This window comes from Suncus etruscus, chromosome 6, assembly GCF_024139225.1.
Source record: "Suncus etruscus isolate mSunEtr1 chromosome 6, mSunEtr1.pri.cur, whole genome shotgun sequence".
In the NCBI taxonomy this organism is placed as follows: domain Eukaryota; kingdom Metazoa; phylum Chordata; class Mammalia; order Eulipotyphla; family Soricidae; genus Suncus; species Suncus etruscus.
Genome location: NC_064853.1, coordinates 76,932,291 through 76,960,232, shown reverse-complemented (window position 1 = coordinate 76,960,232; position 27,942 = coordinate 76,932,291). Strand labels below are relative to the sequence as shown.

Genomic DNA, 27,942 nt, shown 5'->3' with positions numbered 1-27,942 from the left:
CCATAGAAGTGGCAGAAGAATTTAATGTTTAAGCCATTCTCAGTTATTAGCAGTAGTTTCAAATATCAAATAAAAACAACTAAATTCCAGAATCCATAGTCTGTACTCACACTAGTAGTAATGGGAGGTGGAAACATAGAATTAGAGAAGCAACAACTATCAAAAGAAGGGATCTAGGGGCTGGAGAGATAGCATGGAGGTAGGGCATTTGCTTTGCATGCAGAAGGACTGTGGTTTAAATTCCGGCATCCCATGTGGTTGCCAGAGCCTGCAAGGAGCGATTTCTGAGTGTAGAGCCAGGGGGAACCCTTGAGTGCTGCCAGGTGTGATCCAAAAAGAAACAAACAAAAATAATAATAAAAAAGAAAGGTATCTAAATAGTTATAGCTGTGTAAAGTTTGAGAAACTTACATTTCTCCATCTGTATAATAAGAGGTTATAATCCCTAATTCATAAGCTAGTTATGAGGACTAAACAAGGTAACATTTCTGTTTTTTTTTAATTTATTTAAACACCTTAATTACATACATGATTGTGTTTGGGTTTCAGTCATGTAAAGAACACCACCCATCACCAGTGCAACATTCCCATCACCAATGTCCCAAGTCTCCCTTCGCCCCACCCGACCCCCGCCTGTACTCTAGACAGGCTCTCCATTTTCCTCATACATTCTCATTATTAGGACAGTTCAAAATGTAGTTATTTCACTAACTAAACTCATCACTCTTTGTGGTGAGCTTCTTGAGGTGAGCTGGAACTTCCAGCTCTTTTCTCTTTTGTGTCTGAAAATTATTATTACAAGGGTGTCTTTCATTTTTCTTAAAACCCATAGATGAGTGAGACCATTCTGCGTTTTTCTCTCTCTCTCTGACTTATTTCACTCAGCATAATAGATTCCATGTACATCCATGTATAGGAAAATTTCATGACTTCATCTCTCCTGACAGCTGCATAATATTCCATTGTGTATATGTACCACAGTTTCTTTAGCCATTCATCTGTTGAAGGGCATCTTGGTTGTTTCCAGAGTCTTGCTATGGTAAATAGAGCTGCAATGAATATAGGTGTAAGGAAGGGGTTTTTGTATTGTATTTTTGTGTTCCTAGGGTATATTCCTAGGAGTGGTATAGCTGGATCGTATGGGAGCTCGATTTCAAGTTTTTGGAGGAATCTCCATATCGCTTTCCATAAAGGTTGAACTAGACAGCATTCCCACCAGCAGTGGATAAGAGTTCCTTTCTCTCCACATCCCCGCCAACACTGTTTATTCTCATTCTTTGTGATGTGTGCCATTCTCTGGGGTGTGAGGTGGTATCTCATCGTTGTTTTGATTTGCATCTCCCTGATGATTAGTGATGTGGAACATTTTTTCATGTGTCTTTTGGCCATGTGTATTTCTTCTTTGTCAAAGTGTCTGTTCATTTCTTCTCCCCATTTTTTGATGGGGTTAGATGTTTTTTTCTTGTAAAGTTCTGTCAGTGCCTTGTATATTTTGGAGATTAGCCCCTTATCTGATGGGTATTGGGTGAATAGTTTCTCCCACTCAGTGGGTGGCTCTTGTATCCTGGGCACTATTTCCTTTGAGGTGCAGAAGCTTCTCAGCTTAATATATTCCCATCTGTTAATCTCTGCTTTCACTTGCTTGGAGAGTGCAGTTTCCTCCTTGAAGATGCCTATAATGTCCTGGAGTGTTTTGCCTATGTGCTGTTCTATATATCTTATGGTTTTGGGGCTGATATCGAGGTCTTTAATCCATTTGGATTTTACCTTTGTACATGATGTTAGCTGGGGGTCTAAGTTTAATTTTTTGCAAGTGGCTATCCAATTGTGCCAACACCACTTGTTGAAGAGGCTTTCCCTGCTCCATTTAGGATTTCCTGCTCCTTTATCAAAAATTAGGTGGTTGTATCTCTGGGGAACATTTTCTGAGTATTCAAGCCTATTCCACTGATCTGAGGACCTATCCTTATTCCAATACCATGCTGTTTTGATAACTGTTGCTTTGTAGTACAGTTTAAAGTTGGGGAAAGTAATTCCTCCCATATTCTTTTTCCCAATGATTGCTTTAGCTATTTGAGGGTGTTTATTGTTCCAAATGAATTTCAAAAGTGTCTGATCCACTTCTTTGAAGAATGTCATGGGTATCTTTAGAGGGATGGCATTAAATCTGTATAATGCCTTGGGGAGTATTGCCATTTTGATGATGTTAATCCTGCCAATCCATGAGCAGGGTATGCGTTTCCATTTCCGTGTGTCCTCTCTTATTTCTTGGAGCAGAGTTTTATAGTTTTCTTTGTATAGGTCCTTCACATATTTAGTCAAGTTGATTCCAAGATATTTGAGTTTGTGTGGCACTATTGTGAATGGGGTTGTTTTCTTAATGTCCATTTCATCCTTATTACTATTGGTGTATAGAAAGGCCATTGATTTTTGTGTGTTAATTTTGTAGCCTGCCACCTTGCTATATGAGTCTATTGTTTCTAGAAGCTTTTTGATAGAGTCTTTAGGGTTTTCTAAGTAGAGTATCATGTCATCTGCAAACAGTGAGAGCTTGACTTCTTCCTTTCCTATCTGGATTCCCTTGATATCCTTTTCTTGCCTAATCGCTATAGCAAGTACTTCCAGTGCTATGTTGAATAGGAGTGGTGAGAGAGGACAGCCTTGTCTTGTGCCAGAATTTAGAGGGAAGGCTTTCAGTTTTTCTCCATTGAGGATAATATTTGCCACTGGCTTGTGGTAGATGGCCTTCACTATATTGAGAAAGGTTCCCTCCATTCCCATCTTGCTGAGAGTTTTGATCAAGAATGGGTGTTGGACATTATCAAATGCTTTCTCTGCATCTATTGATATGATCATGTGGTTTTTATTTTTCTTGTTATTGATGTTGTGTATTATGTTGATAGATTTACGGATGTTAAACCATCCTTGCATTCCTGGGATGAAACCTACTTGATCGTAGTGGATGATCTTCTTAACGAGGCATTGAATCCTATTTGCCAGGATTTTGTTGAGGATCTTTGCATCTGCATTCATCAGTGATATTGGTCTGTAATTTTCTTTTTTGGTAGCGTCTCTGTCTGGTTTAGGTATCAAGGTGATGTTGGCTTCATAAAAGCTATTTGGAAGTGTTTCTGTTTGTTCAATTTCATGAAAGAGTCTTGCCAAGATTGGCAGTAGTTCCTCTTGGAAAGTTTGATAGAATTCATTAGTGAATCCATCTGGACCTGGGCTTTTGTTTTTCGGCAGACATTTGATTACTGTTTTAATTTCATCAGTGGTGATGGGGGTGTTTAGATATGCTACATCCTCTTCCTTCAACCGTGGAAGATTATAAGAGTCCAAGAATTTATCCATTTCTTCCAGGTTCTCATTTTTAGTGGCGTACAGTTTTTCAAAGTAGTTTCTGATTACCCTTTGAATCTCTGTCATATCAGTAGTGATCTCTCCTTTTTCATTCCTGACATGAGTTATCAAGTTTCTCTCTCTCTCTTTCTTTGTTAGGTTTGCCAGTGGTCTATCAATCTTGTTTATTTTTTCAAAGAACCAACTTCTGCTTTCGTTGATCTTTCGGATTGTTTTTTGAGTTTCCACTTCGTTGATTTCTGCTCTCAGCTTTGTTATTTCCTTCTGTCTTCCTATTCTTGGGTCCTTTTGTTGAGCATTTTCTAGTTCTATTAGCTGTGTCATTAAGCTACTCAGGTAAGCTCCTTCTTCCTTCCTGATGTGTGCTTGCAAAGCTATAAATTTTCCTCTCAGTACTGCTTTTGCTGTGTCCCATAAGTTCTGAGAGTTTGTGTCTTTATTGTCATTTGTTTCCAGGAACCTTTTTATTTCCTCCTTGATTTCATCTCGGATCCACTGGTTATTGAGCATGAGGCTGTTTAACTTCCAGGTGTTAAAGTGTTTCTTCTGAGTCCCTTTGGAGTTCACAAATAATTTCAGAGCCTTGTGGTCAGCGAAGGTAGTCTGCAAAATTTCTATCCTCTTGATCTTATGGAGGTATGTTTTATGTGCCAGCATGTAGTCTATCCTGGAGAATGTCCCATGTACATTGGAGAAGAATGTGTACCCAGGTTTCTGGGGATGGAGTGTCCTATATATATCCACTAGGCCTCTTTCTTCCATTTCTCTCCTCAGGTCTAGTATATTCTTGTTGGGTTTCAGTCTGGTTGACCTGTCCAGTGTTGACAAAGCCGTGTTAAGGTCCCCCACAATTATTGTGTTGTTGTTGATATTATTTTTCAGATTTGTCAACAGTTGTATTAAATATTTTGCTGGCCCCTCATTTGGTGCATATATGTTTAGGAGAGTGAATTCTTCCTGCTCTACGTACCCCTTGATTAATATAAAATGTCCGTCTTTGTCCCTTACAACCTTCCTGAGTATAAAGTTTGCATTATCTGATATTAGTATGGCCACTCCAGCTTTTTTATGGGTGTTGTTTGCTTGGATAATTTTTCTCCAGCCTTTTATTTTGAGTCTATGTTTGTTCTGACTATTCAGGTGCGTTTCTTGTAGGCAGCAGAAGGTTGGATTGGGTTTTTTGATCCATTTAGCCACTCTGTGTCTCTTAACTGGTGCATTTAGTCCATTGACGTTGAGAGAAAGAATTGTCCTGGGATTTAACGCCATCTTTATTTCAAAATTTGGTGTGTCTTTTGGGTAGTCTTGTCTTAGATTAGGTCTTTCAGTTTTTCTCTTAAGACTGGTTTTGTGTCTGTGAAGTTTCTGAGCTGTTTTTTGTCTGTGAAACCATGTATTCTTCCATCAAACCGGAAAGTGAGTTTTGCTGGGTATAGTATTCTGGGTGAAGCATTCATTTCATTCATTCTTGTCACAATATCCCACCACTGCTTTCTGGCATTGAGTGTTTCTGGTGACAGGTCTGCTGTAAATCTCAGGGAAGCTTGCTTGAACGTGATTTCCCCTTTTGATCTTGCTGTTTTCAGAATTCTGTCTCTATCTGTGGGATTTGTTATTGTGACTAGGATGTGTCTTGGGGTGGTTTTTCTGGGGTCTCTTTTGGTTGGTACTCTTCGGGCATGCAGGATTTGATCACATATATTCTTTAGCTCTGGAAGTTTCTCTTTAATGATGTTCTTGACCATTGATTCTTCCTGGAAATTTTCTTCCTGGGTCTCTGGGACTCCAATGATTCTTAAGTTGTTTCTGTTGATCTTATCATAGACTTCTATTTTCGTCTGTTCCCATTCTTTGACTAATTTTTCCATTGTCTGCTCATTTGCTTTAAGTTTTTTGTCCAATCTCTCCTGCTGTATGGAATTGTTATGTATCTCATCTTCCACAGCACCAAGTCTATTCTCAGCTTCTGATACCCTGTCCCAGAGCTTATCCATTTTGTCATTCACTTCGTTTACTGACTTTTTCAGTCCTGTTAGTTGACATGTTATTTCAGTTTGGAGTTTTGTGATTTCTGCCTTCATATTTTCTTGGTTCTTATTAGTGTTCTGTTCAACTCGATCCATGGTTTCTTGGAGTCCGTTGAGCATCTTCCATATTGCTAGTCTAAAGTCCTTATCTGAGAGGTTGATTAGTTGGTCAGTTGTTATCTGGTCCTCAGAATTGTCCTCTTCATTCTCTATGTCTGATGCTGGCCTGCGTTGTTTCCCCATTGTCACACTTGTATTGTGGGTTTTTCTACGTGTTGTGGTGGTATTCATTGTCTATATGATGTAGGCAGCACACTCCTCTGGCTCCTCCCTTTCTGGACGGGCTGACTTGCCTCTAAGGGAGGGGAGTCCTCCGTGGATGAAGCCTCACACTGGGTCAAATCTTAGGCCCGAGCATGCAACAGAGAAGACAGTCCAGAGAGAAATGTTTGCTTCTGTGATATAGCGCCGTTCTTAGTGTGATTTTTCCTTCTTGTTGCAATGGAGTTCTTTCCTTAGAAAGAGTGCACGGCCGCGTAGCGAAGCGGAGCGGCCGTGCTCCTCTGGAGCCTCTCCTTGCCCCACTCGCAAGAGTTTCACGCAAGAGGACAGTAGACAGACATAGACAGGTCACACTCACAGTCTTTCACAGTTGAGCCCCACTGGGCCGGTGTACTTTCGCGGATTTTCCCCACCTGGTGTCACACACAGGGAGCTGGCTTTTGCAAAGCTTAGCCGGTTTTTATGCTCTGAAGTCCCTCCCTGAAAATGGCGTCTGGGCGAGCGAGGTTTCTGGAGCCTCTCCTTGCCCCACTCGCAAGAGTTTCACGCAAGAGGACAGTAGACAGACATAGACAGGTCACACTCACAGTCTTTCACAGTTGAGCCCCACTGGGCCGGTGTACTTTCGCGGATTTTCCCCGCCTGGTGTCACACACAGGGAGCCGGCTTTTGCCACATTTCTATGTTTTTAGGTTGATGTTTTCAATAAGAATTTGAAAAAAATTATTAATATATTATTTTATTAAAAAATCTTGTTATAGAATTTGGGGCCGGGTAGGTGGCGCTGGAGGTAAGGTGTCTGCCTTGCAAGCGCTAGCCAAGGAAGGACCGCGGTTCGATCCCCCGGCGTCCCATATGGTCCCCCCAAGCCAGGGGCGATTTCTGAGCACATAGCCAGGAGTAACCCCTGAGCGTCAAACGGGTGTGGCCCAAAAACAAAAACAAAAACAAAAAAATCTTGTTATAGAATTTCTAAATATATGCCTTAAAATGATGTGGGATAATGAATTAAGCCTAGTAATCTTTTCCAAATAATTAAAAAAATTATTAAGGTACTGTGGTTTAGAAAGTTAGTCATAAGAGAGATGTTCTTAGCAATGTCGCAACACCAATCCCACCATCAGTTATCACTCCTCACAATACCAAGCAAGCTGCAGCAACCAGTGGTACCCTCACTCTACCAATGTCTTCAGGTTTCCTCCACAACCTAGACTGCTTCCTTGCCAGCCATTTATCACATTTAATTTTCTAAGTAGTTTGATCTACCACCTAGAGAAAAAATAATCAATGAAGGACAAACTCAAAGACATTCTGTTTAGCAGGATTAACTCTAGGTTCTAACTGAGATTAAGGAAGTGCTTTCCTCTACTGGAACACTGGAGACTTTAAACCCTGGAGTATCTTGGTTCTGTAAGATGTGTGACTTTTTAATCACACATGTAATCTTTGTCAATTATTACCATTTTAGGAAGGAGAAAAATTTAGTTGCTTTATGTTATCTAGATAGAAAAAAATAGCAATTATTTATTTCTCACCTATAAATCATGTGTACTTGTTAATTCTAGATAAAAATAAAGATGATTAAGTGTTGGAAAATATTTTCTCTCTTGAACTTTGAAGCATTGCTTTATCAATCTTTTCTTTATACCGAATTGATTCTTTTTTTTTTTTTTTTTTTTTTTTTTTTGGTTTTTGGGCCACACCCTGTGACGCTCAGGGGTTACTCCTGGCTATGCGCTCAGAAGTTGCTCCTGGCTTCTTGGGGGACCATATGGGGCGCCGGGGGATCGAACCGCGGTCCGTCCTAGGCTAGCGCAGGCAAGGCAGGCACCTTACCTCCAGCGCCACCGCCCGGCCCCCCGAATTGATTCTTATTTTAAATCTAATAATGTACTCTATTCTCTTTTATTTGGAGGGGAGAGCCATGTATTTTGGTTTACTCCTGGAAGAATTCTGGGGCCATTACTGAATCTGTGTAGGGGCCATGCCTGGTGGTGCTTGGGTACCATATGCAGTGCTAAGATTTAAGCCGGTAAGCTAGGCACATGGGCACAGCTGTATGGTAGACAAGTATCTTAACTTTTGTTTTAACTCGCTGGTCTTATTTTTCCTCATGTTAAATATTCTTTTTTTAGTGTCTTGTTTAATAAGTTCTAGTCTTCTTTAACTACCAAAGAACAAAGATCATGGGAATATTGTGTGTGTTTATGTACATGGAGGTATGTGTTCCAGAAGACCCACTTGCTTTGTCATCATATTAAAGTGACCATTACTTAGCCTTTTAGTATTTACCGTTATAAATTAAAATTTTAGATTATTTTCTTCATCTGTGTAACTTAAAAACATAATTTTTGAAACTTTGGAAGTATAAAATTATTAATATAATTTATCTGACAGTGATGACTATATTGACTATTGATTATATTACCACAAAAGGGGTTCTATGTATAATGCTGTCATCAAGATTGAGACAATTTTATTTATTTATTTCCTGTTAGATGTTTTTTATTTTAATTTTTGTCTAATTGTTTTGGCTAGGATATCCTATGTTGTGTTGAATTAAAGTTGTAAATATGGGTATTCTTTTCTTAATCTTGATCTTATAGGAAAAACTTTGATTTTTCACCAAAGGTATACAGTTAGTCATAGACTTGTCATATATGATTTTTATTTTGTGATGAATTTTCCCTCTTGCCCTTTTTGTTCGAATTAATGTCAAGTGCTTTTTAAATGTATGGTTGAGCTGAGGATATAAGTCTTTTTGTTTTAAATTAGCAATAATCGCGCCTCGGATAAACCTCATTGGCTACGATCCTGCCATTGTGCAAAGCTAGGAGGATATAAGTTTTATACATAATTTTGTTTTTAGGATAGGTCACACTTATTTATTTGCAGACATTAAACCATCTTTACATTCCTATAATATATTCCTCTTGATAATAGTATAAGAAATCTAAGAAAAATAAATATACATTATGAACCTCAGAATATACCATAGTTTTCTTTGGTATACTCTGTGAATTCTTTACTATTGGATATACCTTAAGGAGTGTCTAACATTATAAGTGTCATAATTAATATAATTTTTATAATTATTTTAAGTAGAATTGTTTTGGACTTCTCAAATTCATATTTATATAAAATTAATACATATATCCTAATATAATAATTATGCACTTATGCACTTAACATTTACTATTTCTCTTATTTTACATATATTAGCTATTTTAATCACAAAAATGTAGACATTAATATTACTGTCTTATTTTTTTAGATGAAGTTCACAGAGGTTAAATAAGAATGATCCCAGAAATAAGTAGCTAACAGAATAAATCTGTCTACTTCTTATGAACAAATTTTAGTACTTTAAAAACTGAGCATATAGATGCCACACATTTTATAAAAATATTTTATTAATTTTCATTAAATAATTGGGAACCACAGAATTCCAAATAAGAAAACAGTATCAGAATAAAAGAAATTCAGTAGATTTAATGAAAATATTAACTATAGCAAAGTTTTATTAGACTTTTTTTTTTGTTCTTTTGTTAAATTTCTCTTATGTTCTCTTTTGGGGCTATTCCTAGCAGTATTTTGGGCTACTCGACTCTTTGTGCATACATTGTTCCTGGTGGTTCTGAGAGGACCAGGAAGTGCCTAGGATCAAATTAGGCCTTCTATTTGCAAAGCCTGTGCTCAGTTTGCTGAGCTGTCTTTGACCTTATGAGACTAATCTTGAGGGAGTTTTTATATAAAGAAGAAAAAGTTATTTAGAAAGATGGAAATTAATGGAAGTATTAGAATATTAGGATATTAACATAAGCATCTCTCTCATATAACATTATTAATAATAATTTAAAATTCTTCATGCTTACTGTCTCTGAGTTTATGAATCTTTAAATTTATTTTTGTGTATGATTGATATGATGCCAGTTTTTCGAATGAGGACACTAAAACTATAACAGGTTTGAGTTGGTATTGAAACCCAAACAATTTCCCTTCAGAAACCACTGTTTTTCTATTTCTCTTTATCTATGTATATGCACTTACCTACTTGTGTACAAAAATGGTAAATTAAGTGTATTTATCTAACTATATTATATTATGTTACAAAATATTATGTAAATTTTCAAATTGTATTAAATATCTTTCCTCACAAAATTTTAAGTTTAGAACATAATACTATTCCTTTATAAGTGAACCAGGTACATTTATTTTTTGGTCTCATGAATAAATTTGTTCATTATTGGTACTTACTAAAAGTGACTATTTTGGGTATTTTATTTGTTTGTTTGTTTTGTTTCTGAACCACACAAGGCAGTCCTTAGGGGTTATTCCTGGCTCTGCACTCAGAAAGCACTCCAGGCAGGCTCAGGGAACCTTTTGGGATGCTGGGGTTCTAATCCAGGTTGGCTGTGTGCAAGGCAAATGCCCTACTCACAATGCTATCACTACAGCCCCCAATTTTTTAGAATTCTTTTAAAAAGAAATTCTTATGAAACTTTAATAGTAACATATTTTATTATAATATTACCACATGTATAATGTGGTAATATTATAATGTATAATGTATAATCATTTTATTTTGTTACATACAAAATTCTTACGCTTTTAGCTTTCTTTTTTATTTTTGCCATAAATTTTGGCTATAAAACTATTCAATTTAAGTTAATAACACACTATGTATTGGATAATAGTGTTTGACTGAAATGAAGCTTTTACTTCATATGGCGTAGACATATACAAAACTGGACCATTAAGGGTCAGCATGGAAGAAGTCTCATGCTTCAAATGATGAAAAGTTCTTGTGAAACATTATTTTCTCTTGTGAAACCTTTGTTTATAGAATGGGTAGAGACAACCTTTACACTCAGTATGAATGGTGTGTTTATAAGATAAGTGTCTGCCTTTGTTTGTTCCTCTAAAATAATGTTACTTAGTGCAAATTGATTGTAAAAGTCAACACAAATGTGAACCTGCAGTCTCTTGACAGTACTTTATCAGACTTAATAAGGATGACAAGATGACACTAATGAGGTTCCTATTACTACCTACACTCTCTTCCTAAGGAATCTCATCTGATCTTCTGGTTTAAATACCATAGACACAGCACAACTCTCAAGAGCGATTTCAAAGTGTAGAGCCAGGTGCCCTGAGCCCTGAGCCCTCAGGAGTCCTGAGCACGGTTGGATGTGGCACAAAACCAAAACAAAAATAACAAAATGCAAAAAAACCAAATGAACATAAATTCTTCAAATTTTTGTTTATAACCTTGAGTACTGCTCTAAAGTCTAGACTTGTACATCTAACTGGCTTATGAATATTGCCCCCTACAATTTTTTTTTTTTGGTTTTGATTTTTTCTTTGGATCAGGTAGCTTTTGGGCTACTTCCAGCTTACTACCAAGAGCAAGGGACTGAGGTTCTTTCCAATACTACTTGTAGAATCTTGTGGTAGCACTAGATATCAAATGCTCTTCTGCTCTGATTCTTTGAGCTATCTCCCTGTTTCTCTACTTAGATTTCTTAATGGAACTCACAATTTATAAGTAACTTTAAAATATTTGACATGGAAAAAAGAATTGGATTTCTCTGACTTACTCTAAATCTGCTGCTTCTCTTTTTCTCCTCCATTAACCTCCAGAGATAATTCTATACTTCTGTTGTTCATATCCCACATTTTAGTCAGTCTTTATCCGTATTCTTTTTTTCTCACACCTTAAACCCAATCTACTTGAAAATCCTGCTGGCTTCAAAATATATTCAGAATCTGAGCATTTCTTCCCACCTGCATTGTTACCTCCAAGATCCCAAGCACAATGGTTTTTGTTGGGCGATTATTATAATTTCCTAAAAGCAACACAACCTTTGTAATTACATAGTGTGACTTGTGAGTTTGTTTTGTGCCACACCCTGCAGTTTTCAGGACCTACTTCTGGCTCTATATTTAGAGATTTCTCCTGGTGATCTTGGGGACCATATGGAGAACTGGGGATGGGAACTGGACGGGCAAGCTCTTTACCTACTGGGCTAGCAGGTCTCTCAGATTGCTGTTTGAAAAATCAAGCATCCAAATATATCATTCCTCTGCCCCAAACCTTTCTCAAATTCTTGACTTAGCATGAAAAATCTTCCAGTACTCTATAAGGCCCTGCCTCTGTTCAGCTTCATAATACTTTTGTTGTTGTTTTTTTTATTTATTTTTAAATAATATCTTTATTTAAGCACCATGATTACAAACATGTTTGTAGTTGGATTTTAGTTATAAAAAAGAACACTCGGGGCCGGGCGGTGGCGCTGGAGGTAAGGTGCCTGCCTTGCCTGCGCTAGCCTAGGACGGACCGCGGTTCGATCCCCCGGCATCCCATATGGTCCCCCAAGAAGCCAGGAGCAACTTCTGAGCGCATAGCCAGGAGTAACCCCTGAGCGTCACAGGGTGTGGCCCCCCCCCCAAAAAAAAAAAACACCAAAAAAAAAAAAAGAACACTCCCGGGGCTCGTGAGGTGGCTAGAAGTAAGGTGTCTGCCTTGCAAGCGCTAGCCAAGGAAGGACTGCGGTTCGATCCCCCGGCGTCCCATATGGTCCCCCTCAAGCCAGGGGCAATTTCTGAGCGCTTAGCTAGAATGGGTGTGACCCAAAAAACAAAAAATAAAAATATAAAAAAGAACACTCCCCTTCACCAGAGCAACCTTTCCACCAAAATGCCCTTGATCTCCCTCAAACCCCAAACCCCTGCCTGTCTTCAAAACAGGCATTCTATTTCTCTCATTACCATTGTCATGATAGTTGTTAGTGTAGTTATTTCTCTGACTCACTCACCACTCTTTGTGGTAAGCTTCATATCATGAGCTAGTCCACCCAAAACTTATCTCTATTGTCTCTGGGTATTAGTACAATACTGTATTTTATTTTTCTTAAATCTCACAGATGAGCGAGATTATTCTGTGTCTGTCTCTCTTCATCTGACTTATTTCACTCAGCATAATAGTTTCCATGCCCATCCATGTACAGAAAAATTTCAAGACTTCATTTCTCTTGACAGCTGCATAGTACTCCATTGTGTATATGTACCACAGTTTCTTTAGCCATTCATATGTTGAGGGGCATCTTGATTGTTTCCAGAGTCTGGCTATTGTAAATAGAGCTGTGATGAATATAGGTGTGAGGAAGGGATTTTTGAATAGCATTTTTGTGTTCATAGGGTATATCCCTAGGAATGGTATAGCTAGATCATTTGGATCAATTTCCAGGTTTATTTATTTATTTTTGTTGTTGTTGTTGTTTTGTTTTGTTTTTGGGTCACACTTGGCAGTGCTCAGGGCTTACTCCTGGCTCTATGCTCAGAAATCGTTCCTGGCAGGCTTGGGGGACCTTATGAGATGCCGGGATTCAAACCATCTTCCTTCTGCATGCTTACCTCATGCTATCTCTCCGGCCCCCAATTTCCAGTTTTTTGAGGAATCCATAAAGATTGGACTGGACAGCATTTCCACCAGCAGAGAATGATAGTTCCTTTCTCCCCACATCCCTGCCAGCACTGATCTTGTTTTTGTGATCTGTTCCACTCTCTGTGGTGTGAGATGGTACCTCATTTTTGTTTTGATTTGCATCTCCCAGATGATTAATGTATAATGATTAGTGATGACTGTTTCATGTGCCTTTTGAAAATTTGTATTTCTTCTTTGAGAAAGTGTCTGTTCATTTTACCTCCCCATTTTTTGATATGGTTAGATTTTTTAAAAATTTTTGTCAGTACCTTGTATATCTTAGATATTAGCCCATTATCTGATGGGTGTTGCTATTTTACTTAATCAGAAGCATAGAAGTTCTTAGGGAAGTACTCATGCCTTTACTGAGAAAGCTATTTTCTCCAATAATCACCTGGTTTTCTATCTTATATAATCCTGTAGAATTTATTTTCTGTCTTCTCCTACTTAGCACATAAGTTCTATAAAGTAAGGAAATTTGTTTTTCTCCGATTTAAAATATTGTTTTGCACAGTACATGACTAATAACAATTTGTTGAAGAAATCAATGATTTATTTAGTTTTTTTTTTATACAATTATCAGCAGAGAAAACACAAAACTAAAAGTATAAGGAGAGCTTGTAGATCAGGAAAGAAAACTTGTTTTTTTTTTTTGTTTGTTTGTTTTTTGAGCCATACCCGGCGGTGCTCAGGGGTTACTCCTGGCTGTCTGCTCAGATATAGCTCCTGGCAGGCACGGGGGACCATATGGGACACCGGGATTCGAACCAACCACCTTTGGTCCTGGATCGGCTGCTTGCAAGGCAAACGCCACTGTGCTATCTCTCTGGGCCCAGGAAAGAACTTTATACTCGACTAGGACACAAACAATGGATTGCAATTTAGATTTTGTAAAATGCCAAAAATTTTGCATTACAGCTGTCATTTTTATAAGCCTCATGTCTTTTGAGTTTTGCAGTTGAAGATGAAGTTCTAGCTTCCCCAGATATCTGCCCATTAGTCTCTGTATGGATATTTACTGCTATTTATAAGGCAATCTTAAAATTGTGTGAGGACTTACACGATGCTGTGTTGTTAATATGGTCAAGATTTTCCAAGAAAATGGCTACTTTTTAAATCAACCACTCCTTCATTTTTACTTGCCACCCATACAAATATTAAATTCTTTTTTTAAACTTGATTGATTGATTGTTTCTGAGCCACACCCAGCAGCCCCCAGGGATTAGTCTGGCTCTGCTCTCAGAAATTGCCCCTAGCAGGCTGCGGGACTAAATGGGATGCTGGGAATCCAACCAGGTGGCTCCTGGGTGGACCTCATTCAAGACAAACACCCTACTGCTGTGTTGCCTCTCCATCCCCATCAACTCATACAAATATTGATCCTATTAAGTTTGTAAATATTCCTGGACAGAGAAGAAGGAAACTGGCTGAACTTAATCCTTAATATGCAGTAGAGATTTCCATTCAGAGAGAAACCTTCTACTGAACAGTTTAACAACACCCTAGGCTTAAAGGAAATGACATTATTGTCCAAAGAGTGATTAAACTGATAAGCTAGTGACACTGATAAAAAGATAACAAATTGAAGTTTAGCAGTAGGTTTTAATGCACATTATATTTCCTGGTGTTCTTAAGGAAGTTGTAAGAGAGCTTAACTTCATGATTGAAATATAAGAAGTCTAGCTGGAATTCCACAGTTGCTACCTGTTGGCTTTATTTTAATTTAATGAGCATACCTTGCTTTGCCTATATATTTTGATGTTTACATTAAAGTACTGTTACTATAAGAATTGAGCCAAATTTGTTTTCATATTCTGCTATCTCTCACCCCTTTTATTTAGTGTTCATTTTCTTCTTGGTTTCTTGCGTAGTTTTTTTCTTTATTCTTACCCTGTATTTTGAGTTTTAGTTCACAATGCTGTTCTTTTTATATTGTAGCAAATTCTAATGTGTTTGATTTAAAAGAATGCATCTAAATATCCTGAGATTGAATCCACAGATTAGCTAGACCAAAAAAAAAAAAAGTTATGTACATACCTGGTTACCTTGCCTAAATCTTGTTATTTTTTGAGGCCATACTTGGCAACGCTCAAGGCTTACTCCTGGCTCTCTGCTCAGGAGACCAATTCAATGCTAGTTATTGAATCTGGGTTAGTGACATGCAACTCAAGAGACTTAACCCCTGAACTATCTCTCTGGCTTTTAAGTCCGAAATTCAAATCGAATTCAGGATTGCATGTTGCATTCTCAGTGCTCCCTAGGGTAAACATTCAGATAGTAACTTTTCATTAGCTCATGATAGTGTTGCCATCTGAGAAAAGTATGCAAACATACTCTTTAATATGGAAAAAGGAAGTGTCTTTACATTCTAATGTAGGATATTGGACAAATATTTTTATTGAAAACTTGAAGTGTGTATAAGCTTTTTCTTTTGGTAGTATTGAAAGAAAATGTAGTTTGTAACTAAATCTAACCTATATTTAAGTTGAGATTGAATGCTATATTAGTTCTGTTTGGAATCCTACTTTAGTACTTGTCCATCATAGTCCACATGGTGCTCAGACTTTATAAAAAAGATTTTCTAATGCTAAACCATATATTGTATGGTAGCATTAAACAGTCCTTGAGAGAAATGAAACCTGTGAGATATGATGAATTTTAGAAATTAAACTAGCTCCATGTAGTTAGTGCTCCTTTTCTTTTTCTGCTATAAAAATCAGGAGTTTGCAATTTTGGAAACTATTTTCTATCAGCAATACTGGATTCAACTTCATAACTGTAAGAGAGCTGAAATCAAGACTCTTAAAATACTGATTTATATGTTTCTTAGCATTAGAGTTTGACTTGCTGAATATGAATGTCTTTTATATACCATGACAATCTGAAATAGAAGTTTGCAAATTTTTTTCAAGTTTAATAGAAATAATAGTAAGATATCGATGGATAATTTTGTTTTTTATAATAAATAATCAGTAAATATGGTCAATTCATAGACTAGATATTGTCTTAAATTTTACTGATCATGAAAATCAAGGAGTTTTTAAAAACCAATAGAGGTTCTATTCTACATTTTTTCATCCTAGAAAGGGAAGCTAGGAAATAGGAATGAGCCAATTTCAACTATCTAGTTGAAGAGGTCTTGCAATCTTATACTTGAAAAGACTTTTGGGACATAATTTACCTAAACTATGGTTGAAGAGATCTTTGAAGAAAGAAGCTTAAAAAAAATCATGTGAAAAAGTAACTTGTGTTTCATTTTGTAACCTGCCAGAGCTTTGTTAGGAATTAAATATTTTGAGAGGTAGTTGGCAAACTTCACTTTTATATTTGTAGGCTGGCCATAATCAGGAAAATTTGCTTTTATAATTTTTAAACCTAAACACATGGTTTGTATCTTAAAAAGTTCTTCAAGAATTTAATTATTTTGGGATAAAAGACAGTCTGGAATTATAGTATGTTACAGTAAAGCAATGTAATGCTTTGCTCTGGAATGTACTTATGCCCAACTTCAATTTCTGCTTCCTTTATTTACTTAAATACCCCTTTAAGTTGCATTAGTAATAAGTTTTTACTCCTTTCTTTTTCTATTTATGTTTCATAGGCATTTCCTTTGTGGCTACATTGGGGATTACTTATACTAAAGGTGTAGCAAGTATAATTTATATGGAAAAGTGAATAAATATGGTCATTGAAATGATCTGTGAAACATTCAATTCTTGATTCATTTATTGACTAGAACAAGTCAGAATTTTCAATAAGAGAGGTTTTATTATATATCTGATCCCATTCCTGGGTCCTTATTGAGTGCTTCCTTGGAATTGGATCATAAATGCTATGATTTTGTATGAGATCATCCTACCTCCTCAGTGTCCTTATTTATTTATTTATTTTGCCTCCCTCCCTCCCACTCAGTGTCCTTATTTTATACAGGTTCACTTTGTGTAAGCTAAGAAATATTTTCCAGCCACCATTGCAGCTGGTGACTAAGTTGATGATGATGCCATGTAAACACAAGAGCTGTTCCAATTCAAGGAAACATGCATATAGGAAAATAATTATATGGGAAGTGCCCTTTCATCTCACCCTCCTTATTTTTATAAGCCAATTGGAAACAAAAGTCTAATGGCAAACATGGATTGCTAACTGACCTTTAGGATGGAAGTCATTTGATAAGAATTTCTAATGAAGTGCCTGGAGAGATAGTGCAATGGTAAGGCACTTGCCCTATATGCAGCCCACAAAGGGTCCTGGCACCACATATGGTTTTCCAAGCCTGCCAGGAGTGTAGAAGCACTTATTATTCTCTTAACCATTGATATCCTGCTGTTCCTGGTTGTTGTTGGTATTTTATAGTGGCTGTATTTAACATGGAATGATGCCACAGAGCATGCTGGGTTTGAATTAAAGTAGGTTATTTAGATTGAACTTTCAAGAGGCTGTCAGAAATACAGACACAAGTAAATAAATTAATATTAACAACTGCTAGAATTGATATAATTATGTACTTGTTACTTATTTTAATGTCAAATAAGCAGAAAGGAGCATAGCATTTATACAAGATTTATAGTTTGTAAGTGACAGGACTAAATTGAAACCAAGATCTGTTTGATATTGAAGTGACAACTATTGTATTATTGTGCTGTAATGTGGGGAGGGGAGCTAAGATGAAAGAGCAGAATTTATTTTTAAGGGAGCTATGAGAAGCACAATTTGGAAATTGTCCATAGTATAAATAGGGTACACAGGACTTGGAGGTAACATTATGTTAATGAAGCTCTTTCATTTCCATCTGTATTATAATAGTAAACTAAGACAGTTTACTAATATTTTTCTTGTTGTTTTAAGGGATATGATAAGACCAAGACAAATAGAAAGTACTATTATTTTTAAAGTTGGAAAATAATTTAATGTCCAATTTAATGATTGCTTTTTGATATGATAAATTGAGACCTAAACCAGTGACTGGTTTGCTAAAATTCTTATTGTAGGGACAGAACCAAGATAATAATTCATCTTCTGGTTTACTCTGTTTTCTGAGTAAAGAAAGTTTCTCTGATTTTTGTGAAGTTCTTACTAATTCTGATTCCTCAATTCTAAAGTGGTTTTGTATTATTTTAGTTTACTTCCTGAAGCAAGAATAAATTCAGCAATTGTGGCTATTTATTTCAGGAGAACATTAATCCACTTTAGATCTTCAAGATTCAGAGATAATGCTGTAATGTGACTATTTGATCAAATCCAGAGCAGCATACATTCAACTCACTTCTGCATGCAAAACCTTTTCTTGTGTGTACTCCAAGTACTTTTCACGTGTTTGTGCTTTTATCTTTTTGCTTTTGTATTTGTTTGCTACTACTGGCTCTAAACATAAGATCACTTCTAGTGGGGCTTGAGGGACCATATGGGATGCTGAGAATTGAACTAGATTTGCTACATAGGAGGTCTTCCTTGCTTACTCCTGTTCCAAACTTTTTTTTTAGGTTTATTAACTTCCTTTGTTATTCTAAAATATGTTAAACATGTTATTTCTTTAGAACTATCTTATTCAGATCTCTCTACTTCAAGATTTACTTGAAGCTTCCCCACTTCAAACCCTCTGCAGTCATTATCTGTAGAGCTCCATTCCATTAAATATAGCTTATGTCACTTTCACAGAATGTGTAACTCCTGATCTCTGAAGGTGATTGTTTATGTATTCATCTATGAATCTTTCTTCTCTTGATACCTCTACGAGGGCACATACTTTGTTTAGTTCATCGCTGCATGTCAATGCCTATTGCAGTATCTAATGCACAATATGTACTCAGTCAACAGCATGTTGAATAAATAAAAAGGAAAAAAATGTGAGGATCAATTTTTAAAAGTAATATTCTATGTGAAAGTGGTGATTTTAGAGATCACTTTTAGAGATCACTTCATAGTTTTTAACTTTTTCTTATCTAAAAACCACTATCAAATTACTTTAATTTAGAGGTGCTTATAATATTGAAAATCTGATGTTAAAAACATTCTTTGGAGCACTTTGTATACAAGACCTTTATAAAAATTAGCAAAAAAGCCTCTCTTGTTCTCCAGCTATTCAAAATTTATGAAATATTCAAGTTAATCGTCCTAGTGAGAAAGATGTATTAAGTATAATAAATGTTGGTAGATTCAAGAACACAGAAGAAAGATGCAAACACATCAGTAACAAAGACTTTCCAGAACCAGCAGTAAATATACAATGAGCAATGTATTTATTTGACTAAGAAAATACATATGGGTTTTTTATTTTCTCTGTTTAATATTCTTTTGTTTCTTTCTTTTTCTTTCTTTTCTTTTTCTTTCTTTCTTTTCTTTTTCTTTCTTTCTTTCTTTCTTTCTTTCTTTCTTTCTTTCTTTCTTTCTTTCTTTCTTTCTTTCTTTCTTTCTTTCGTTTTTCTTTCTTTCTTTTTCTGTTTTTCTTTCTTTCTTTCTTTCTTTTTCTTTCTTTCTTTCTTTCTTTTTCTTTCTTTCTTTTTCTTTCTTTCTTTCTTTCTTTCTTTCTTTCTTTCTTTCTTTCTTTCTCTCTCTCTTTCTTTCTTTTTCTTTCTTCTTTCTTTCTTTCTTTCTTTCTTTCTTTCTTTCTTTCTTTCTTTCTTTCTTTCTTTCTTTCTTTCTTTCTTTCTTTCTTTCTTTCTTTCTTTCTTTCTTTCTTTCTTTCTTTCTTTCTTTCTTTCTTTCTTTCTTTCTTTCTTTCTTTCTTTCTTTCTCTCTTTCTTTCTTTCTTTCTTTCTCTCTTTCTTTCTTTTCCTTCCTTCCTTCCTTCCTTCCTTCCTTCCTTCCTTCCTTCCTTCCTTCCTTCCTTCCTTCCTTCCTTCCTTCCTTCCTTCCTTCCTTCCTTCCTTCCTTCCTTCCTTCCTTCCTTCCTTCCTTCCTTCCTTCCTTCCTTCCTTTTTTTCTTTCTGTTTTTGGTTTTAACCACACCCAGTGGTGCTCAGGGGTTACTCCTGGTTATGTGCTCAGAAATTTCTTCTGGCTAGAGTATCATATGAGACTCTGGAGATCTAACCCAGGTCTGTCCCAGGTCAACCTTGTGCAATGCAAATGCCCTACCACTGCACTATCACTTGGCCCTTAATTTTCTAATGTAACCATCAGTACCAACAATACCAAAAATAAACCAAAAAATTACTTTTTTAAATTCTAATATACAATATATAAAACATATTACAGATTATAATACATTCTAAATACATACATTATAGTAGTAAATTGTTATATTACATTTTTATATGTTTTAGATAATGTTTATATAATTTATGTAATGTTCATAAATGTTTTATATACTTTTGTATAGTATTTTATATTACATATTTACATTTACAATAACGTGGTAATATTAATTAATATATTATATCATTAATATATCATATTTAGTTAAATATAAATAAATTAAATGCATAAAAACTAATAAGTAGTTCTGCTGGGAACCTAAGCGCTATAAAATAGAATTATCAAATATTCATAGTCATAAAATCATAGAATTAATTTTCAGCAAGAAGTTGATAACTCCTAACTAAGCAAAGCAACCTTCTTTTGTTCAGTTTCCTGAAGAGGTAAGATAAAATTTTAGCAGTTAGCATATAGCAGCAATACAATAAAATGGAAAGAAAAATGGCCTGTTACCTGAATATTTGCTCATAGACATTTTATTAGTATTCTACAGTAATGTCTGAGGAATTGATTTGACTCTATGTGATTTAACAAAGCAAAAAAAAATATTTTTTGCAATCTGGGAAAACATTTCCCAGAGTATCTGAAATAGAAAAATTTATCAGGTAATTATTCTGTTCCCAATGCAGTTTTACATAAGAGAATGTCTTACATATATAGTTAATGTTATACTACTACAGCAGAAAATACATGTTCTTTTAACTGTTGCCATATATCACTGAAGAAACATGCATCTAGAAGTTATAGGAAATTTATGAATTTTCTAAATATTTAAAATGTCATGAATGACTGAGCTTAGTTTTATTCATTATTATTTTATTGATAATAAGTTATAAATACAGCAGAAAAATGGGTGCAAATTAGTCTTGTGATTGACAAAAGAATTATACTGCACTTCTAATTTAAGTTCCAAATGCTATATTGAATCTAGGATATTACTTGAAAAGCAAAGAAAAAAATTGCTATGTACCTTATGAAATAAGTAAATACATAAACTAAAAGTTTCAATGTTCCTTATTAACCCATATCATTTTCTTTCACAGAATTAGGCTTTTTTTGTTAATATACTTTACCTCTTCTTTCTACTGATCGGTTTAAATGATTGGTTAAAAATAATTGGTTTAAAGTCTGACCCTATATTTAGTGAAGCATTTTTTATAATAATAAGATATAGGAATAACCTTGTAACATATGCATAGACGCATATTATATTATAACATATTCTTTATATATTCCTTATAATAAGACTAAATAATATCCCATTGCAATACATAATAGAATATTATTGTCATTTAAAAAATTATTTCTGCTACTTGCAATGACTTGGATATACCTTGAAGTTCATTATGCTATGCAAATTAAGCAGAAAAAGAAATATAAAAACAATGAGATGTGTGGAATTTAAAAAGTCAAACTGGCAGAGCTGGAATCAATATTATTTTAATATGATATTAAAACAACATTTAACATAGTTAATAATTAAGTACAATATAATTATATATAATTTAAAAATAACATTTTATATAATATTTAATACATTGTTTTAATAATTGACACATAATAGAAGCATCATGTTTATAGGCTGATTGTCAAATATGCCTCAGGAATTCAGGGAAAATTACTCATCTAAATTTTCTGATAATTTTCTGGTAAAATCTCTTATCTGAATTTTCTGGTAAACTCTTTTATAGGATGTTTCCATAGGATGATTTCAGTCTGAGTATAACTGAAAGTGAAGCAAGAACTTCAATAGAATATTTTTTGTCCTTTTCCATAGGTCCATGCTTCTGTCTTACAAACATGTTCCTACTTTTCTTTTTTCAAAATTTCTCTTTTTATTTACTCCTCATGTCAATAGTCTACAACATCACACACACAAACACATTCATACACATACACCATCTTCTACTGGACAAAGCTGTTCTTAACCAGTGACTGTCCACGATCATTTCTTATGTGTTTCTAGTATATCAAGGGACTATATACTAGATACTATATCAGGAACAAGGTAGGTTTTCAATATCTTCTCAATAAAATTAATTATAAGGTCATTGTATGTAGCAGACCTCCTCCACAATCTGTTAACAATCTGTTAGCATTAGTTTCCCAGGGTGGCCATTACAATATATCACAAACCCAGTATCTTTAAATTAACCTAAAGGAATTGTTTCCTTGTCCTGGAGACCACAAGTTCAAACTCTAAATTCATCCCTGCCATTTACAGCGTCAGTGTTTCTCAAAGTGTTTCTTGATGTGTGGCTACAACCTCTGCTCAATTCTCTACATAGAGTTTTCTTTGTCTTTTGAGTCTCACCTGCATTTTTTTTCATCAAGTAAAATTGTTATTTGGTTTAGTCCAACCCAGATTATCCAGGATGATGTCATCTCATGCTGTTAATTAAATTACATCTGTAAAGACCCTTTTGTGATGGTAAACCCTTAGTGTAAATAAGAAAGTGATACCATAATAACCCTCATTTCCTTCATTAGAGTTTTATTTATACCATATCATTAGACCAATTAAAATAAATATAAACAATACACCATCTTTCTATACCATGGAGTCAGTTTCAAATCATCTGTTTCTTTGTAGAATCGCTCTTGCATCTTCATTTTCAAGAACATTTCACCATATTTTGTCTCCTTTAGTGGTTCTAAACTATGTATATGTTATTATTATGTATACTGAGTGTTTACTACATGCCTGAAGACCTGATGCTTTATTGCCTTTAACCTATCATTAACCATCAGGTTTTCGGGTGATAGAGTGCTGGCATGCACACCTCCCAGTGAGCTGTTGAGAGGAGAGGCAACATCATTTGAGTTTATTTTCCCAACACTTCACACAGCATCTGACTGGTAATTTAATGTTAAATCAAGTTTAATCAGCTGTGAGCTTGAAAACAAACAGGAATAAGGGATAAGGGATAGGAAGTGACCTAGATACCTCAGGAAGTCTGGAATTAAATTGAATTATTCTGTCTAATTGTGCTAACTCGGCATCCTCATCTGTAAAAACTATAGAGTAACCACATTCAAAGGAATTAGGAAGTTGTATAACTTACAGGGCACAATTAATGTAAAGTTTTTGGATGGTACTTTGTTCATACTCACCTTTTCAATAAACATTGCTTGGTTTTATTAAAAGTGCAAGCGGTAAAGTGTCTGCCTTGCCTGTGCTAGCCTAGGACAGACCGAGGTTTGATCCCCCGGAGTCCCATATGGTCCCCCCAAACCAGGGCCAATTTCTGAGTGTATAGCTAAGAGCAACCCATGAGCGTCACCAGGTGTGGCCCCATAAATCTCCCCAAAAGTATTATTTATTTTATTATGTATTCTGAGTTCCCTCCCTAGTACCATATGCACTAGACTTCCATCCCAGATATTGACCTCTATTTTTTTGAGAACAACTTAAATTAAACTTAAGTTCTGAGAAGTGTCTGAGCAGTTTTCCCTTCTTTTCTTCCTCATTCTCCTCTTCTTCCTTCTTCTTTGTCTTCTTCCTCCTCCTTGGGATTCAATTTTAAAAAAAAATTATTTTAGGCACCTGGTTTTAACTGTTGTCAGTGGTAGGCTTTCATGAATAAAACACCCAGCACTCCATTCCACCACTGTTTAGGGGCCCTTCTACCCCATTTACTTCCCACCCACCTATTCCCCTCTATGGTAAGCTTCCTCTGGAAGTTGTTTCTGTTTCCTTTGGACACTTGTTTTCACTTTCTGTTTACTTTAAAATTTATTTCCCAGATATATTCTTTAATATATAAGATAAGAGAGATCATTCTTTTTGTTTCTTTTTTCTATTTTCATTCAGCAGGATACTTTACAAATCCATCTACAAAGCAGGACATTTTATTTATTCATCTTTCTTTACAGTTGAATAGTACTCCACTGATATGTATGTACCATAAACTTATTTGTTCGGACATCTGTACTTGAACATTTTGGTTACTTCCAGATTTTAGCTATTGTGTATAGTATTGTAATAAAAATAAGGGTGCATATATCTTTTCTGAGAGATTTTTGGACTGTTAGGATAGATATCAAACCCTCCCTTCCTTGGAATCTCCTTCCTGTAATTTAGAGCTAAGGATTTTCCTATTATTGATATCTTTGATTCCCTCTTATTAATTTATATCACAGGTGGTGGGAACTACTAGTATTTATTCTTCTACCTCTGACTTTAAGATGATACCTTTGATTTTTATTCTAGTTAAAGAATACTTTATGTTTTTTTATTTTCTTTTGACTGTGTAATATCTCATTATATATTATGTTCCACAGCATTTTATCCACTAATTTGTTCTGCAATATTGTATAGTTTCCATATTTCACCTACATATTAAGTATCTCTTATACACATTAATTCTTGGTCACTTTGCCAATTTTCCTTTTTATTATTTAAAAAATTGGAGTTGAAACAGTAAGCAATGATCATTAAGTAAATGAATTTTGCATTTAAGCTATCCTTAAAATACATTTTAATACAATATTTTTGAAGTTTTGCCCTTTTATTTTTTCATAGAAATAGACAAAATTATTTAAAAATAGCTGAAAAATGCCCAAGTAAGGGAGAAATAATATAGTATCAAATTCCCCTTTAGGAGAATCCTATTTACTTTTTATTTTCTGAATATTTTTTCTTTTTGGGGGGTGTTTTAAGTCACATCCAGTGGCACTCATTGGTTACTCCTGGCTCTGTGCTCGAAATTGCTGCTGGCAGGCTCAGGGGGCCATATGGGATGCCAATAATCAAACCAGAGTTGTCCTGGATTGACCGCCTGCAAGGCAAATGCCCTACTGCTGTGCTATGGTTCCGGCCCCCTCTGAATATTTTTCTAAGAATGCTACAATTTAGTTCTTAGTTCCATAAGAAGTCTATATTCTAGGATATCTAGAAATATTTTTCACAAATTTTCTCAAAACATGAGTACTAAAACAATTCTGCAAATACAACACAATTTAAAGATCTTAAAATAATTCAGTTTGACTGCAGTTCTTTTAACATAACCTTCAAACCTTTTATACATTATTTTCCATTCATTTTGTACTGTAACTTTTTTTAATCCATCCTTTTCACTTTAAGACAATTTCTCATATATTTCCATTCATTATCTGTCTTACTTGAAATTCACTTCTATAGCCTTTATATAATCACATATCATAGATTTAACCCCTTAGTATAACTTTAGTATACTAAATTTAGTATAACTTATTTAATAAATTTGAAAAAAGATACTAATATATATATAAATATATATACATACATATGTATGTGCACACCCAATTCTTTATTTTGAAAATAAATAAAAAAAATCAAGTAAAGCAGAGGTTTCCTAGTAGTTTGCATGTCAAACTGACTTTTTTCCCTTTCCCCTACCATTTTTTTCCTTTCCTGTGTGTGGGGGAAGGTTTTTTGCATAAGATAAGGAATACTTCAAGGGAGCAATTGGTTTTTTTTTTAATCTTTTATTAAAATGTATCTGGAAGAACTTTTAATCCAGTTCACCTGGATTATTATAAATTTATTATAAATCATTATAAACTAAATGCCAAAAACTGTAGAGACCTAATATCTGTAGATATTTAACTTCTTAATATATTATTATCAGTATCGAAATGTTTTAGTCAAATATTCTAATAATTTTATGCATAAACAAAGAAATGCCTATATTTGAACAGTTTTTAATTCTTACAAAAATTTTGATAGCAGTTAAATAAAAATTTAAGCTATAAGGCTTTATATAATAAACTCACCACCTTTGAGTTTAATGTTAATAATTTTGTACACAGGTCCCAGTGTTGCTGAAGTTTGTAAAACATCCTGATTTCTAAATGAAATTGTTTTAGTCCTGCAAGATAAAGAACTGCAGCTAATCTCACTTTATTTTTGATTCAGTTTGCAGCTCTTTCTAAAGAGCACAGGTTCTGATGTGCAAGAATTTCAGGTATCAATACACTTCATTTTTCCTAATAGGAAATTTAGATCGAGAATTACATTTTTATAGTCTCACTAGTAAATTTAGAAAACTTTCAGCTTACTTTCAGTACAGCGGGGTCACAATAAATAGAATATCTAGACTTTTAAAATTGTAAGCTTACATATCATTGATCTCTAGGGATTATTCACTGGCTCTCTCAGGTATACACCTAAAAATTTCTACTTCTGATTCCAACCTGCCTTTACTATTCCACATTACAGACACTTATATGAATTGACTACAAATGTGACCACAGGCATGCACATAGACAGTTGATTGATCAATTTGCTTCAACTGTTATTCTGACCCATTTTGGGTGACAGGGAGGAAACTGATGTGGGCTGATAAAGAAAAGGATGGTTCCATTCTGAGGGCAAAATTAATCCTGTTGGCTGATTGGAACTTTATGTTTCCCAAACTCATACACCAGAACTAAGCCTGTTTTACTTGGCAATGGGTCAGAGAGCTTCATTGATATAAAGCCAACAAATATGGTCTAGTATGTCCATCTAAAAAACAATGAGATGTTACCATTATCATTTCTCCTGCTCTGAGGGAGGGAATTAATATTCTCTTGACACAGGGAAAAAAGCTGCCTTAGTGGCCTCTGACAAAAGGATAGTAAGGAAACTTTAAATGATTTACTGTAATTTACAATTTTAAGAATCACTGCCAGTGAGGCTTGACTATAAGTCTCAGAGGTTATAATGTTGCATTCACTAGTCTCAAACCAGCCAGCTTTTTCTATATTCTTGTCTTTTACATATCACAAAAACTAAGGCATTCCAAAGATGGTGCAAATGATTCTCCTTATCTAAACAAATTATTTTATAAGCTCTTAACTCACCCAATATTTTCTAATTCAAGGTTCATTGTCCCACCCAGATGACTCAGACAACCAGCATGGAATTCTATATTAAGTATATGGGTTTAGAACACATAGCTCTAGTAGCCCCAGTTAAAGATTTTCATTCATATATGACAGAAAAGAAAATCTATGTCTTAAAGGCTCTACCCTCTACTCAAAGGAGAATCAACAACAAAGCCATTTCCACAAGGCATCTCTCAGAATATTGATAGACATATCAGACATGAGAATTTGAACCTTATTCTAAAGTCCAGAACCTGGAAGTTTGGGCCTGGCATCAAACATGTAGCAATTGGTTTCTGTGACATCCTTTTTTATCCTTTTTTTTTTTTTTGGTGTTTGGGCCACACCCGGCGGTGCTTAGGGGTTACTCCTGGCTGTCTGCTCAGAAATAGCTCCTGGCAGGCACGGGGGACCATATGGGACACTGGGATTCGAACCAACCACCTTTGGTCCTGGATCGGCTGCTTGCAAGGCAAACGCTGCTGTGCTATCTCTCCGGGCCTGCGACATCCTTAATAAAAATAGTGATTCCAAAATAGTAAAGATGTTGAAAGCTTTTAATGAAATAATACATTTGGATCCTGAGAATGTGGCTCTGTGGGAGAGTGCTGTGCATATGAGGTCATGAGTTTGAACCCTGGGGCCATCTTACATAGCCTAATATAATCATCAACATGGCCTTTGTGATCCATGCCATAAGCGTAACCTCAGATGTACTACAAATAAATGTGTACGAGA

At 35.2% G+C, this 27,942-nt stretch overlaps 1 protein-coding gene and 1 pseudogene across 1 annotated transcript in view; one reads left to right on the top strand and one right to left on the bottom strand.

The window, feature by feature from the left end:
- MACROD2 (mono-ADP ribosylhydrolase 2) overlaps window positions 1-27,942 on the top strand; it is a 2,173,194-nt gene that overhangs the window by 346,396 nt on the left and 1,798,856 nt on the right. The gene's annotated exons all lie outside the window — the stretch shown is intronic.
- LOC126012820 (uncharacterized) lies at window positions 8,420-8,504 on the bottom strand (annotated as a pseudogene).